General features: G+C 40.1%; 1 long non-coding RNA gene across 1 annotated transcript in view; it reads right to left on the bottom strand.

The window, feature by feature from the left end:
• The window catches only part of LOC138151814 (uncharacterized), a 55,617-nt gene extending 38,287 nt beyond the window's left edge, over positions 1 to 17,330 (bottom strand). Inside the window, exon 1 of the long non-coding RNA XR_011165925.1 lies at positions 16,426 to 17,330. This is a non-coding gene — a long non-coding RNA (uncharacterized lncRNA). The remainder of the gene's footprint in view (positions 1 to 16,425) is intronic.
• Between the last annotated feature and the right edge of the window lie 401 nt (positions 17,331 to 17,731).

Below are 17,731 nucleotides of genomic sequence, written 5' to 3'. Positions count from 1 at the left end.
AATCTGGCCTCAGATACTTACTAACTGTGTGATCCTGGACAAGTCACTCAGTCCTGTTTGCCTCCATTTTCTCATAAAATGAGCTGGAGAAGGACGTAGCAAACCCTTCAGTATCTTTGCCAAGAAAACCCAAAAAGGGATCACAAAGAGTTGGATACAACTGAAAATGACTGAGCAACAACAGAAGTAATAAGTTCTATCTCAATAAAGGTCTTCAAAAAAAGGCTGGATGATTGCTTGGGGGGCACATTATAATTATAACACATTATAATAAGGCTTCTTTTCAGGTATGAGTCAGACTAAATGGCCAGATGTCCCTTCTTACTCTGAGATTCCATGAATCTACCTTCTTATCCAATTCAGTACCCTACAAGGCTCTTCTCCTTGGCTCCTATATGTTCTTCTACCTTGGAGAGTTTATTTATCAAGTGACTCATCAAGTATTGCACAAGTATTCAAGTAGCCATCATCTGTCTACTTCCTGGAAGGGCTAACTAGGTCTTGAGTAACATTTGCAGTTATCTTTCAACTTCATTGGTTCCTGGTACACACTGCTTGATTAATAGATGTTTGCTGATTGTTTGATTGATTGATTGATCAAGTTCTTTGGAATGGTAAATTCAGTCATTCTAAAAGCCTTAAAGGTCCATGCCAACACTGTAGCTATGCTCAGATGGAGTCATTATAATATGACCCTCATCCATGGAGACAAACAGACAACTCAAGAGAACAGGCAGCAGTGAGATGGGCCTTAGAGAGAGCTGTCAGAGTAAAGAGAACAACCAGAAATGATTATGTTCAGTTCTTGGAAGCAACATTTAAGTGACAAACCAGAGCTCATCCATCAACCAGGATGGTAGAGAGCATTGAAACTCTGTCATATAAGAATCAGTTAAAGGAACTAGGACTATAACAGCAATAAAAATGAAAGATCTGTGATCTCATCAGTGGGGAGAACCACCAATGTACTGTGAACCCAAACCTCACACATACATGTGACTTGCCCAGATTGACACAGCTAGCAATATGTGCATCAGGATTTGAACCCAGGTCTTTCTTTCTGGGAACCTTGTATTTGATTCACTACACTGCACCATGCTGCCTTCCTAAGGTATGGGGACATGGTAGATGGCTTTCTTCAAATATCTGAAGGACATCTGTGGAGCAGATTGACTAGATTTGTTCTGCTTGGCCCCAGAGGACAGCCCTAGGAGCAAAGGATGGAAATTACAGGAAAGTGGCATTGTGACTTCATAGAAGCTCCTAAAAACTAGAGCTGTCCAGCAATAGAATGGGCTGCTGCAGGTGGGGAAGGAGGTCTTTAAGCAAAGATTTAATGAATACTTGTCAGAGAACACTTGCATTGCAGAGGATCCCTGCTTTGACACAGGTTGTACTAGATGCCTTCTCATCCTTTCCAGCTTAGAAATCTATGATTCTAAGGTTTTCAAGATAAAAAGGCAAGGAAATACCATCAAAATCTATAAAATCATGAAGAGTTTGGACACAGGAAGATACATACAAACTAAGAAAATTCCTGTGTGTAGGAACCAGAGATTACTCCTCTGAGGAAGTAGGTTTGGGACTTCACCACACAGAGGCCAGTAAGCTTGTAGAATATGCTATGCCAAGTGAGGAGTCCAGGTTAAAGTTGTGAATAGCTTCAAGGAGGTTCAGATAACATCATGGAGACCTACTAGTGAGTAATCACCAATGTCAAGGACCCCTCAACTATCCTGCCAAAATATAAAACTGGCTTAAGTGGGTGCAGGGCTGGCGCACTATGGCGATTCTGATGTTCTTATATGCTGTTCTGCCTGATTGACATCTTTCCCTAAGATGAATCTGGAGGTTACTTCTTACATTTCTCAAATTTTTTTTTCTTTTACTTCCCTATACTTATATAGTGGGCAACAGCATCCTCTTAGTCCCTCAATCTCAAAACTACATACTCACTATCTCTCCCCACCCCATGACCAATCTGTTACCAAGGACAGTCGATTTCATTTTTGCAAATATCTCTTGAATATACCCCTTTCTCTCCTCTGACTCTGCTACCACTCTGGTGTATGCCCTTATCACCTCACATATGGATTATTTCAATAGCCAACTGGTAGATAGGCCTGTTTCAAGTCTCTCCAATATAACTTCCATTCAATGCTTAAAGTGATTTCCTAAAACACAAATCCACCTACTCCCCCATTCAATAAATTCTAGTGGCTTTCTATTGCCTCCAGGAGCAAATACAAAATGCTCCATTTGGCATTCAAAGCCCTTCAAAACCTAGCCCTCTCCTACCTTTCTAACCTTCTTGCACCTTCCTCTCCACCATATACTCTTCATTGCTGGGACATCGAATGTGAACATGCTCTTGGCATTCCCTCTGGCTGTCCCTCATTCCTATAATGCTCTCCCTCCTCTGCTCCATCTACTGACCTCCCTGGATTCCTCTAAGTCCCAAATAAAACCCCATTTTTTACTAGAAGCCTTCCCCAACCCCTCTTAATTCTTCTCTCTATTAATCATGTCTGATTTATCCTGTGTATAGCTTGCTTTGTATATTTGGTTTGTATTTTGTTCCCACCCCCTCCCCAACCCACTAGATTGTAAAACTCCTTGTAAACTCTTTTTGCCTCTTTTTGTATCCCTGGGACTTATGTGATCATGCTCAAGTGCAAGTATGTCATAAGTGCCTGGAACATAGTAGGTGTTTAATAAATGTGTATTGATTGATTGATCAAAGTCATCCAACCTGAATCTCATTGTTGGTGTTCAGTCATTTTAATCATGATTCTTTGTGACCCTATTTGGGATGTTCTTGGCCAGGATACTAGAGTGGTTTGTCATTTCCTTTTCTAGCTCACTTGACAGATGAGGAAACTGATGCAAATAGGGTTAAGTGACTTGTCCAGGATCACACAGTTAGTAATTGTCTGAGGCCAGATTTGAACTCAGGTCTTCCTGACTCCAGGCTATCTCCAGTTGTCCCAATCAATATCTGGACACTGGACCCAGATGTCTCCAGAGGAGAAAGTGTGGCTGGTGACTTTGCACAGCCCTCCCTCACTTGCATGTCATGGCATCACCTCCCTGATGTCATGGTCCTCTTTGAGAACGAAGGACAAACAGCAGCAAGCAATCCCATGGTGCTCTATCCACCACACCATGTAGCCACCCTGAGTCTCACATATGTTTAATTAACAAACATTTATTAACTACCATCTATGAGCAAGATCTTCTGCACCAAGCTAGGGGAGGTTCCAAGATGATTTAACACCAGACACAATTCATGTTCTGGTAGAACGTAAAGTCTAATAGGAAGAAGAGACATGAAAAGATAGCTATAATACACATCAGAAAATAGTGACTGTGCCCAAGTGCAAGTACATCAAAGGACTCAGGGAAGCTTCAAGTCTAAATTCCTTGGCTAAGCGTTCATGGTCTTTCTCCATCTGACTTTCCCTCTGCCCATCCAGTCTTTTCTCCCATTGCTTCCTAACACAGAGACTGAACTTATCACAGATCTCCACACCCAGCATGTTAATCCCACCTTTGTTCATTTTATTCCTTTGCCCAACTCTATCTGTGCCAATAGAAACCATCCTTCAAGTCTCAGCACCTGTCACTTCCTCCAGGAAGCTTTCCTTGCCTGCCTGAGTCCATGCTGATCTCTCCCTTCCTTCCCAGAGTCCCCCAACCCCTATAGTCATTCCTATAGAACTCAGCCTTCAATTTTTATTATTGTTTTTTTTTAGTGTATCAATCTTGTCTCCCCAAGGAGACTATAAGCTCCTTAAGGGCAGGATTGTGGCCTATATATCTGTCCTCCTCATATTGCCTGCAGTGTGTTACAATAATCAATGAGATAATACCTCAGATTTCTCGAGTAGTTTAAAATTTACAAAGTGCTTTACTCACCCTGTGAGTAATTATTGTGCCCATTTTACAGAGAAGAAACTCAGTTTCAAAGAAGCAAAATTACTTGTTGAGACTCACATAGATAATAAATGTCAGAACCAGAATTCCAACCTAAATCTCTTCTGACTCGAAGTCCAGAAATTTTTCTACACCATGCTGTGCATAGAAGATATTAAATGTGTATTGATTAATTCATTGATCATTAAGTCATTAATTATTTCTGGATCAAAGAGAAGGTCTTTTTCAGGGGGCAGCACAGCGTAATGAAAAATATATGAGACTGAGAGAATTAATCTTGTCCCCAACTCTGCCTCTAATTTGCTGTGTGATTCTAGACACAGACTCTTTCTTCTCTATGGGGGAATCAGTTTCCTCCTTTGTAAAACGTGAGTCAGACTAGTTCTTCACCAAGGTCCCTTTCAGCTTTAATAGTCAATGGTGTAGCTCTATAGTTTTCTACCCCCAGTCCCTGAAGATCCTAATTCCCCTCTCTACTAGATCTGAGTGGAAGGATGAGGAAGAACTGATCAGGCAAGTAGTCCTAATTTTTAAAAAAGAAAGGAAAAAAAACAATGAGAAGTGGCCAGAATGCCTGAGGCCTTCAGCTCTAAAACTGGGTCATAGGGAAAGAAGGGGGAAAGCAGTACCAAAAGAAAAGGAAAAGGAAAAAAAGAAAGTAAAGAAAAGCATTTTACACTAGGAAATGGATTTCTTCTCCAAGCTGAGCTACCCCTGAGAGAAAACATGTTATTGGTTTTCCAGGGTTCTCTGGGAGATGGGGTTGGCCACTGTGTCCCCAGCTCTTTACCCTCTTTCTCTCCCACTCACAGCTGTTCAGAGCACTCCAAGGGGAGGCCTTCCTGGGCCTGGGGCCAGATCTCTGTTGGGGTACCTGGGAGGAGGTCCTTTCCCCCAAACCACTGAGAAGGAATCAGAGCTGGAGCCCCAGCTGGAAGGCCGCCATGCTGATGCCTTTTTGCTTCCTGAATTACTTCTTAGCTGTTCCATTTCCAGTTAACTAGGGCAGGCCAGGGATCGGTGGCACCAAGTTGAGTTCTGGGACACAGGGAGGGGCATGAGAGAGAAATGCAATATAAGAAGCAGGCTATGGAGTCTGCAATCCTCATTTCCCACTAAAATGAATTGATTAGTCTCCTGGATGTCACTTGAAATTATAAAATCATATGGTCCTAAATCTAGAAGAAATCTCAGAAATAATCTCCTCCAAACTCCACATTTGACAGATGAAGAAACAAAAGCTTACATAGGAGAAATAATTGGCCCTAGAGTTTAAGAATTACATGTTAGTGGCAGGGCCAGGATTAGGCCCCCAAGTGCCCTAACTCTCCATCCAATTTATTTTCCATTATATTGAAGCTTTCTTTTATATGTGAACATTTCTCACCTATTACATCAACATGCATCAAGTGATATAACACAACAAACCAAATCCTACAGCTTCTCAACTTCTGTGTCTAGGACCAGGGCTAATCTTATCCACAGACAGAGTACATGATTTTAATAGACACTAGGAAGTCCTACCCACACTTAAAACTCCCACTACCTGGCCTCCATGTTTGGAATATTTGTAGCAGGGAATATAGTCTTCCCTTCCACCTTGTATAAGGGATTCCTGTATTGAGAAGATGGATGGACTAGGTGGTATTCAAGACCCCTTCCATCTTTGAAATTCTACAATTAGAAACTAGGTTTAACCTGTGTATTCTCCTAGCAGAGATCACAAATATGTATGTTATTGACCTGAAGCACTCAGAAGTTGTCATTTGCTCAAGATTATACAGCTAACAAGCATCAGTGATAGAATTTTAACACAGCTTTTCCTGATTTCCAAACCAGCACTCTGTCCTCTACATCAACATGCCTTTATAAGGTCGATATCACATTTTGATTACTACTAGATCCCCAGGAAAAACAAAGCAATTGAGCCTTTGGAAGTGGGCTCATGATGAGAAAGGGAAGGAAGAAAGGGAGGACCACCTTGGATGTAATGGAAGGGTGACAGAAAAAGAAGGTTGGAAGAATAAAAGATGAAGTTTAGCAATTTCATAATATTATTGAGGAACAACCCCATGTGCTAAGAAGATTCTATGATTCTACATCCTGGGTCTTCCTAAAATAGACCTCAAAACCAGGCCCACTATTTATATTGCCCATGTGCCCTAACTCTTCTGCTTCCAAATGGAGTTCAATTCAACAATTAAGTACCTACTGGAGGCCTGACAAAGTGCTAGACACAGAGACAAAAATGAAACATTCCTTGCCCTAAAGAAGCTGACGTTTGAATGTAATCCACATCCCTCTCTATTCTGTCACCAAGATACTAGACAGGGGCTGCAATCCACAACTCCTCACCTGGGTCTTCTTGTAGTCACTACCTCTGCCATCAATATTTGTTTCTACATATATTCCTGTCTCCTCTTCTCTTCCCTATCATAGTCCAGTAGGGTTGGCCTTATACCCACAGGCAAAGTAAAGGGTCACCTCTTCAGTCAGATGTAAGGAGAATGGCAGGAATTCTGGCCCAAAAAAATTCTTCTTCAATAATGCCTGATAATCAATTACTATTCATTCCTCTGAGTTAAACATTTCTCTCTCCCTGAGGGCCAGTGCCACCAAAATATGAACTCTCCTAGGGGAAACAGACAGCACATTAAACCCAACCAACTGTAAATTATGAATCAACCAGGACTTCATTCCCCAGCCTAGTCACTGAGAGAGTTTGAAGGAATGAGGCTGCTTAGTGGTGAGGGTAGGCCTGTACTAAAGAAAAAAACCCAAGGGAAAAGAAGATTTCCCCCTTCCCATTTTTGCCCAAAGTGGCCCTATGTCAGTCCAACACTTCCTTTTTATGCTAATTCTACCACACCTCTTATATCACCAACACACAGATCCTTCCCCTCATACACAACCCCAAAGTTGCCCCCCCCCCAAAAAAAATAAAGTCTTTCAATGTGCCTCAGAATGGAGAAGATTGAGAAGCATTGGTTTTGTCCACCTTCCTGTGGTGATGAGGTTTAGCATTTATTTTAGGGTATGGAAAGAGTTAGTTCCTTTTTTTTATTATTTTATTTCCAAAACATAGGGATAACTTTATAAATATCCTGCCACCCACTCTGGAGGGGGAAGAAGATGCTCTGCTGATCTGGCATGTGGAATCAGTGGGAGAGACTGATTTCCTTTGTTGTCTTGAGGTTTAAGAGGCAATTGGACCAAGATTTAGGGTTGGTCAGTTGAATCAATCAACTAGTGTACCTTGAACAGCTGCTATGTGTCCATCACTATGCTGATCTTTCAACTTAGCCTTGGCAAGATGGTGGGGTGTGAGCTAGGTGAGAGTAGGATAAAATCAATCAATTAAAAAGTATTTATTAAGTCCAGACACTGTGCTAGAACCTGAGGATATTGTTATTTGTCCTTCATCTTCAAAGGGGACCAATGACATTGAGGAGCAATAATGACTTGAACTGGATTTAAGTGAGGCAGAGCTGTACAAAGTCATCAGCCTCACTTTTTCTTCCCAAGTCACCAAAGTCCAGTGGCAAGACAAAAGTAAAGGTTACTGTTGATGGCCCAGGATGCAGTGGATGACCTTGGCATCTTCAATGTCTGACCAAGCTCTAAGCACTCCACAGTGCCTGCTTCATCTGCCTTCATGGCCATTGGAACAAGTTGTTCTCATCTGCCCATTCTGCTGGGGGAAGACATCATGTGCTTTGGGGTAGACATCCCCCTAACTCACCAGTGGGTTTGAGGCCTATGAGTTGCCCTCAACCTAGTTTAGCTTGTCTGCCTAGATGGTTACTGGGGTGTGACTGCTGTGAGTGTTACAGCCACAGATGAGAGTGGGGTAAATCAGGTGGATACCAAAGTATCCATTCTTTATGAATGTGGTAATTCTTCCTCATAATAAAATTATGTTCTAATGAAAGAGATAACAAGTGCATATTAAAAATATATATGCAGCATAAATATAAAAATAATTGTTAAATATAATTTAGTTTAGAAGGAAAGGCACTAACAGTTGGGAGCATCAGGAAAGGCTACATATAGAAGAAGATGGTTGAGCTGAATCTCAAAGAAATATAGTGCCTCTCTGAGGCAGAAGTAAGGAAAGAGTGCATTCCAGTCATGTGGAATAGCCAGGAAAAAGGCATGGAGATGAGAAATGGAGTGTCAAGTGTAAGGTACAAAAGCCAGTTTGGCTTTAAAACTATCAAGGATCATGGAGATCATCCAACCCAGCTCTACCAGTTCAGAACCATTGAATGACCTGACCAGAATGACCAACTTTTAGAGCTGGAAGGAACCTTGGACACCATCTAGTCCAGCCTGTATCTGACCAAGAAGACCCTGTACAACATCCCCACTGAGTGGTCATCCAGCCTTCACTGAACATATCTGATGGTAAGGAATTCCCAGCTGCTCGACACAATTCTCAGTGTTAGGAATTCTCTTATATTGAACTGGAATCTACCTCTCTGCAATATCTAATCTTGGCTCCTAATTTTGTCATCTAGAGCCAAGAATAAGTTTACATGTTCTTCTACATAATAGACCTTCAAATACTTGTCTAAAGGGGGTTGATCAGGCATGCCTTGATTCACCTTGCCAGTCAGATAACGCTTACTGGAGCTTCCTTCAAGATGATTGATGCCTAAGACCAAGTTGTATGGGTTCTTAACAGAAGAGCTACCTTTTCCCCACAGTATATAAAGATTAACAGAGAAGCCAAGTCAACATTTTTGTACTCTTTCTCTCTTGGATTGTTAGACAAGGCTTTGGCAAGTGAGGATAGCGTTCCTCCCTCCCTCCACCAGGAGTAGAAAATGGTAACTGGCAGGAGAAGCACATGTCAAATTGCCTATACTTGCCCAGGTGGCCTGAGGGGGTAAGTAGCTCATGGATCTCAAGTTTCTGGCTGTCATCTATGTTTCTGCTTCCTTTTCTGAGTTCCTACAAATGAATATTCCCATGATTTAGAAATTACTTCCCGGGGCGGCCAGGTGGCACAGTGAGTAAGAGCACTGGCCCCAGTTGAGATGACCTGGGATCGAATCCGGTCTCAGATACTTAGCACCACACCCAGAAATAACTGGCCATGTAGTGTTGAGCAAGTTACTTAACCCCAATTGCTTAAAAAAAAAAAAAAGGAAAGAAATTACTTCCTAGGTAATCCTGAATTTGATAATTGCCAAGTTTGAAACTCCCAGGAGAATAAGAGTTCATGAGTTTGAGAGTCAGACAATAACCTCCCAGAGAAGTTTTCCTTAAGAGCATGCTTCTTGAAGAAGGAAAGTAGCCTGAGCAGAGGATACCCATGCTACTGAAGGGCTGAATCCATGCCATGGGAGAGTAGATCAGGCTTTGCCAATATGGCTCTTGCCATGAATTACTAAAATGACTCAAATTAAAGATAAATGGGAAGTATTTTTTCAACACTCCTTCAAAGTATCTTTCTTCTTGGGGGAATCCGATGATCTATTTTAGTGCTTCATGTTTCTGTATTTGTTCATGAGCACCTGTGAGTCCCTTCCATCTTATTCATTTGTATATGGATGTGGTTTGAGAAATAAAGGTTGTCCCTCACACAACCTCTGAATTGGAAGTGTCCTCAGAAGCAATGTAGTCTAAATCATACATAAACAAAAATGCCCTCTCCGATAGAGCAAAACAAGAGATCATCAAACCTTTTCTTGAAAACCTGGGGACAGAGATGGGATAGAGGGAAGGAGCAGAGAGGCATTACTTTCAGAGGCAGCCCTTTGAAGGATTCTTTCTTTCCAAAGGTCCATTCTTCCCAAAGGAACTAGTACAGAGAAAGAGAGGCTGCCTCAGGAAGCTTTGGGTTCACAAACATTAGAGGTCTTCAAGTGGAAAATTAGTAGGAAGATTGTAGAAGGAATTCTTATTCAGGTAAAGGGTAGACCAGATGATATTCAAGTTCCTTCCTGAAGCTGAGTTTCTGTGGTTTTGTGTTCTATGGTTTTGTGATATGTGAGCCATATGATGAGATCCAAGGGACAATTCCTATGGCAATTGAAGTGTGAGGACATCATTCTGGTGGACAGCACAACAGACCAATAGCCATCAAAAATCCTAGGAGACCAGGTAGAAATATGATTCCCAGTCTGCCCTTCCCATGGAGGCCCATACCTGCTGATATAAATATCAATTGCTCACTTATTTGGATATTTACCACTTGTTCTCCCAAGCAACATTTTGGATGTATGTGCTCTCTAGCTATACTTAAAGAGCTGCATCTGAACTCTCTCAGAGTGGCAACTGTCATTTGTATTTCCTTGAGGAAGTATCTATTTTTTCCATATCCTTCAGTGCAATATGGAGTAAAGGAATCGTGGCCTGCATTCCACATTCAGCTCTGCCATTCACTATCTGTGTGACAATGAGAAAATAATCTCCCCTCATCAGACCTCCCTTTTTTAATCAGTAAAATGAGAAGGTCAACCTGGATAAACTTTAGGGTTTTTTTCACATCTATAAGTCCTATGATTATAACATCAAATTCACCTCTCCCTAGCCAATCTCCAGATCTTTATAATTGTTGTTTTAGTCATGTTCAACTCTTTGTGACCTCATGAACCATAGCAGGCCAGGCCCTTTTACCTTCCATTATCTCCCAAAGTCTATCTAAACTCATGTTTATTGCTTCCATGACACTATCTCTCCATCTCATCCTCTGCCATCCCCTTCTCCTTTTGCCTTTAATCTTTCCCAATATCAGGGTCTTTTCAAATGAGTCCTGTCTTCTCATTATATGGCCAAAGTATTTAAGCTTCAGTTTCAGTATTTGTTCTTCCAAAAAATAGTCTGAATTAATTTATTTAAGTATTAATAGACTTGATCTCCTTGCTGTCCAAGGGATTCTCAAAAGTCTTCTCTAGTACTACAATTCAAAAGTGTTGATTCTGTGGCACTCAGCTTTCCTTATAGTCCAGCTCTCATAGTCATATATTGCTACTAGAAAAACCATAGTTTTAACTATACAGACCTTTGTTGGCAAAGTGATATCTTTTATTTGTTAGTATGTTATCCAGATCTGCCATAGCTTTCCTTCCAGGAGCAAGTGTCTTTTAATTTCATGGTCGCTGTTGCCATCTGCAGGGATCTTTGAGTCCAAAAATATAAAATCTGGCACAGCTTCCATTTCTTCTCCCTCTGTTTGCCAGGAAGTAATGGGACCAGTTGTCATGATCTTAGTTTTGTTTTTCATTATCAAGTTTCAAATCAGCTTTCATTCACACTCTCCTCTTTCACCCTTATCAAGAGGTTTTTTAATTCTTCTTCATTTTCTGCCATCAGAGTGGTATTGTCTGCACATCTGAGATTATTGATATTTCTCCCACCAACCTTAATTCCAGCTTTTGATTCATCAAGCCTGGCCTTTTGCATGATGTACTCTGCATACAAGTTAAATAAATAAGGTGACACTATACAGCCTTGCCATACTCCTTTCCCAATATTAAATCAATCTATTGTTCCATGTTCAGTCCTAACTATTGCTTACAAGTTTCTCAGGAGACAAGTAAGATAATCTGGTACTTTCATCTCTTTGATGACTTGCCACATTTTGTTGTGACCACACAGACAAAGGCATTAGTGTAATCAATGAAGCAGAAGTAGATGGTTTTTGGAACTCACTTGCTTTCTCCATAATCCAGCAAATGTTGGCAATTTGGTCTCTAGTTCTTTTGCCTTTTCAAAAAACAGTCTACTTCTGGTAATTCTCTTCACATACTAGTGAAGCCTAGCTTGCAGAATCTTAAGTATACCTTGCTGGCATGTGAAATAAGCACAATTTTTTTGTCATTTTAATATTCTTTAGTATTACCTTTCTTTAGAACTAGAAGGTAAACTCTTTTTTTTTTTTTAGGAGAATTGGGGTTAAGTGACTTCCCCAAGGTCACACGACTAGTAAGTGTTAAATGCCTGAGGCCAGATTTGAACTCAGGTCCTCCTGATTCCAGGGCTGGTACTCTATTCACTGCACCACCTAGCCACCCCGACTAGAATGTAAACTGACCTCCTCCAGTTCAGTGTCCACTGTTGAGTTTTCCAAATTTACTGGCATATTGTGTACAGCACTTTAACTGAATCATATTTTAGGATTTTAAATAGACCCATCACTTCCATCAGTCTTACTGTTAGCAACACTTCCTAAGGCCCACTTTTACTTCATTCTCCAGGATATATGGCTCTAGATCAGTAACCACATCATCGTGGTCATTGGTGATGTTAAGATCTTTCTTGTATAGTTCTTCTGTATATTATTGCCACCTCTTCTTAATCTTCTCTACTTCTGTTATGTCCCTACCATTCTTTTTTCTTATCATGCCCAGTTTTGCATGAAATTTTCCTTCAATATCTCTAGTTTTCTTAAATAGATCTCTTGTCTTTCCCATTCTATTGTTTTCTTCTATTTCTTTGCATTGCTCTTAAAAAAAAAAACCCTTATCCCTCCTTGCTAGTCTATAGAATTTTGCATTCAGTTAAGTATATCTTTCCCTTTCCTTTTCCTTCTTTCTTCAGCTATTTGTAAAGCCTCACCAGGCAGCCATTTTGCTCTCTTGCTCTTCTTTTTACTTGGCATATTTTTTGTTGCTGCCTCCTACACAATATTGCAAACTTCTGTCCATAGTTTTTCGGGGACTCTATCTACAAGATCTAATCCCTTAAATCTATTCATCACTTCCACTTCATATTCATTAGGGATGTTATTTAGGTCATGTCTATATGGTCTGATGGTTTTCCCTACTTTCTTCAATTTAAGTTTGAATTTTGCAATAAGAAGCTCATGATCTGAGCCACAGTCAGTCCTTGGTCTTGTTTTAACTGATTGTATAGAGCTTCTCCACTTCTGATCACAAAGTATAAAATCAATCTGATTTCTATATTGACCATTTGGTAATGTCCATGTGTAGAGTTGCCTGTTGGTTGCTGAAAAAGAGTGTTTGCTGGGACCAGTGAGTTATCTTGACAAAACTCTATTGGTCTCTGCCCTGTTTCATTTTGTACTCCAAGGCCAAACTTGTCTGTTATTCCAATTATCTTTTGATTTCGTACTTCAGCATTCCAATTCCCTGTGATGAATGGGATATAACGCTAAGTCTGGAAGGTGTCCAACACACTACTAAAGAAGAACATAAGACAATTAAAAGTAGCTCCAGGGACAACAAAATAGGCCAAAGCTAAAAGGAAGTTCAGCAATGAATATGTCTGGTGATGAAAGGAAAGTCTGATGCTGTAAAGACCAGTGCTGCACAGGAACCTGGAATGTAAGATCTATGAACCAAGGTAAGCTGGATATGGTCAAATGGAAGAGAGAAAGATTGAACATTGACAGATACATTGGGTGTCAGTAAATTTAAATGGATGGGAATGGGTGAATTCAATTCAGGTGATCACATACCACTGTGGGCAAGAATCCCTTAGAAGAAATGGTGTAACTCTCACAGTCAATAAAGCAGTGGAAAAAGCAGTACGAGGATATGATCTCAAAAAAGACAGAAGGACTTTCATTTAGATCCAAGGTAAACCATTCAATATCACAGTAATACAAGCCTATACTTCATTCACTGATGCCAAAGAGGCAAAAGTTGATCAGTGCTATAAAGACTTACAACATCTTCTAGAAATAACACCCCAAAAAGGTCCTTATAAACATGCTACCTTATTTTCACCCAGTTTTAGAATTTTCTAAGGATTTATAAAATTTTATTAAATATAATGAAGGGCTGGAATCACAAAAAAATTATCTTATCCCTAAAGTCACTTATATTCTTCGGCTAGGGAAGATACACTTTGTACCAACTTAGGTAAATATAAAGTATATGCCCCCCCAAAAAAGATACAACATAAAGGTTTCATTTTTTTTCTTTGTGTCCCTAGTAGCCAGCATAATGTCTAGCATATATGAGGTGCTTGAAAAATACTTGTTGAATTAAATTGAATTTAAGGGATTTTGAGCATGTTGGCTATACATTAGAATTACAATTCTCAGAATCCATGGATGAAAACATATTGGTTATAGAGTCTTGGAAATCTAGGCTCTAGTCTTTGCTCTATTAATGAGGTATAAACATGGGCAAGCCATTAGGCATTTTTAAAATCTCCACTTTCTTATCTTTCATCTGGGAATAATAATAATACCTACCTTGTCTATCCCCAGGGTTGCTTGAGAAAATAATTTAATTAAATTAAACACCTTCTAAACACAAAGCACTATACTAACTGCTGGGGATGCAAAAGACAACCTGTCCCTGGCCTCCAAGAGCTTGCATTCTACTGATATTAAATCCCAAGTCCCCTGTCACAACCACCAAAAGAAATGCCTCATGGGTTCCTAAAGAGAAAGAGAACAGACACAAGCTGCTAAGGAGGATATCTCTTCCAACTACTCATTCTGGATAACTGTACCCATTTTTCTTTTCATGAGTGGTAAGAGAAGTTTTCCTTAGAATTAAAGAAATTCAAAAATGAAACGAGATACCTCAGGAGTTTCTGTTGCTGGAAGTTTTCCAAAGGAAATAGAATGACTGATTAGTGGGGCTAATGATAATAGCCCAAATATAAATAGTCCTTTAAGGTTTTTCGAAGGGTTTTATATACCTTATCTCATTTGAGCCTCATAAATCAATTACTCAATTTTTTGTTCAATTGTTGTTCAGTTCTGTCCAACTTTTTGTGACCCCATTTTGGGTTTTCTTGGCAAAGATCCTGAAGTGGTTTGTCATTTCCTTCCCCAGATGATTTCCAGAGTTGGAAATGAGGAGGGAATTAATTCCAAGCTAGGGGCATATCCAATGAAAAGGCACAGAGGTGGTCCTTTCTGAGCCATGGCAAGGCCAGTTTGGCCTGACAACAGTACACATGAAATAATAAGACAAGAAACTCAGATTAGAGATGTTACAAATTCTAAATGCTGATTGGGAGTTGATATTTTATTCTTCAAGTAATAGGAAGACACTAGAGTTTAAGTTTGTTGTTCAATTATTTCAGTCATGTCTCACTCTTCCTGATCATTTTTTCGGGGGGAGGAGGGAGGTGGTTCTTAGCAAAAATACTGGAGTAGTTTGCCATTTTCTTTTCCAGCTCACTTACAGATAAGGAAACTGAGGCAAACAAGGTTAATTTATTTGCCCAGGATCACACAGGCCAGATTTGAACTCACAAAGATGAGTCTTCTGATTCCAAGCCCAATGCTCTATTTACTGTGCCACCTAGCTGCCCAACAGTTTATTGAGTAGGAGAGTGATATGATCAAACCTACACTTTAGAAAAATCATTTTTATGACCATGTGGAGGATGAATTAGAGAAAGAAGACATTTGATTCAGGGAGAATAAGTAGGAGGTTATTTCAATAGTCCAGGTGAGAGGTGGTAAGGGCATGAATAGGGTGGTAGCCAAGTGAATAGACAGAAGGAACCAAGCGTGAGAGATGTTATGGAAGTAGAAACAAGATTTAGCAACTGATTAGACATGTGGAGTGAAAGTGAGGAGTTGAGGGTAACATCAAAGTTGCAAACTTGGGTGACTTGGAAGGATGATGATGCCCTGGTGTAAGCACAAGCAAGGTAGGATTTTTGTTGTTTTCTTTATAGAGTTCAGTTCCTCAGGCTCAGGCTAAATTGCGAACATCTGAAGGACTGATATCCTTTGAACCCTGATAATTCACAGCTGTGTGGAGTCACATAGGTTTTGTGCCTACTGACTGAGTCAATCAGGGGCCTGAGTCTTTATATATTCTGAAAAGTTAGTGCTTTACTTTGGGCGTTTGCTCATGAGAAGGATCTTTTGATTTCCTAGTCAAGTCTTTGAGTAGCCCTATGTTCAGAGCCCCCTGGCTGCTTAGATGTCTGTGCTCCCTCAATCCAGTGATGTATGTAAAGTGTATAGCAATATTGCTATGTTCGGACAAATGGAGCCCTGTCTGCTTGTCTTTGTGCTCATTTCTCTGCTAGCATTTCCTATACTCACTTCTTTCTCTGTAATTAAAGTAGGATTGTTAACCCCTTTAAAACTGTCTTTCCTTTATAAAGCAGATCAAAAGAACCTGTGAAAAAATAAAAAATAATTTAAAAAAAGAACCTGTGCTAGCAGGTCATCCTGGGTGTGCCAGGGTGCTTGCTACTACACCTGGATAGAAATTGAGTTTTAGAAGAAAGGAAAGACATTGAGTTGTGCTATGAATATGCTATGTTTGCAACATCTAAAAAATGACTAGTTTGAAATGAGCACCAGGACATTCATGATGGGTAACAGGAGAGAGCCTAGAGGTAGACATGTATAGATCTAGGAGTCATCAGCAAAGAGATTACAGTTAAAATCATGGAAGGTAATAATATCAACAGAAGAGAGACTATAAGGAGAAAAGAAAGAAGATTCCAAGACAGAGCCTTGGCATCCAGACATTCTCATCACTCATCTCTATTTTACAAATGAGGAAAGAGAGGGCTTAAGTCACTCACCCCTGGTGACAGTTTGTATCATTCATGTCACAACCCAGGTCTCCCTGAATCCATGTCCAGTGCACTAGGCCCTACAACTACAGATGGTCTTCTTGATCTGATTTATATTGAACTAAATGACTTCTGTATTCTCTTCTCATTCTGAAGTTCTATGACCTGCCAAAATGGGAGGAGAAGTTCTAGCCATTCCTGGGGCTTTCCAACCTATGTTTGGCCCCATTGCTGACTTCCCTCTGCCCTGCGGCTGACTGGGTTGGGTGTGAAATCACCTTGCTGAACCAGGTTTGGGAAACAAATATGGCCCCTGGCAAGTCCCTTATCATCCAGGCCAATGCCATGGGCCTATCCTGTGAGTACTTGCACTTCCAATGGATATGGTAGCTCCCCAACATGCAGCTTAACTCAGCTCATCCCCAAGGGAGGAATACTTTAAAGAGATAGCTAGCCAATGATAGCTAGCTTTTATATAGCACTTTAAGGTTTTGCAAAGCACTTTACACGTATCATCTCATTTGTTCCTTATAACCACCATGTGAGGTAGGTGGTATTATTTCCCCCATTATGCAAATGAGAAAACAGGCTAAGATGAGTTCATTGACTAGCCCAGAGTTACACAACTAATAAATGCCTAAGGTCAGCTTTGAACTCAGGTATACCCTACTACAAGTCCAAAACTTCATAGTAGAAAAAGAAGGAAGGAAGAGAGAGGGAGAGAGAGACAGAGACAGAGAGAGCAGCTAAAGAAAACTAGAAGAAGAAATTCGATTATTTTCTTATCAACAAGATGAAGAAATGTGGACTGGATGAGAGTACAGATAAGGAAATTTGTAGCTGATAGAATGACTGAATCTGAAAAGATATTAACAGAGGTCAATGTGAGAAGGTGTCTTTAATGAAGTCCCATTACTCTGTCATGCTCAACATTTTTGTCAATAACTTAAGTGAAGGCATGCTTATCAAATTTGTAGATGACATGAACTGGGAAGGATGAAATAAATTCCTGCATGACAATCAGAAAAAGAAAAGATCTTGACAGGATGAAATGATGGGCCAAATCTAAGAACACAAAATAGGTATAAATGTAAAGTCCTCCTCTTAGGTTTAAAAAAATCAACAGCATAGGTCTCAGGCAGAAGAAACATGGTTAGATATAATTGTTTTAAACACGTAATTGTTTTTAGTTTGCTATGTAGGGCAGGTGAAAATCAAGGCTAATTGCCAGGTATGTAAACATAATAAAAGCAGGAATATGACCTGGCAAGTAGAGAATAATGATTTGGCCTGCTTCATTTTGCTTTTATTGTGC

Source organism: Petaurus breviceps, unplaced genomic scaffold (assembly GCF_028583685.1).
Source record: "Petaurus breviceps papuanus isolate PSGF00001 unplaced genomic scaffold, PetGlider_PUasm1.0 90919, whole genome shotgun sequence".
NCBI lineage: Eukaryota > Metazoa > Chordata > Mammalia > Diprotodontia > Petauridae > Petaurus > Petaurus breviceps.
The sequence above is the reverse complement of the archived record's forward strand: the minus strand, read 5'-3'. Positions and strand labels throughout refer to the sequence as shown.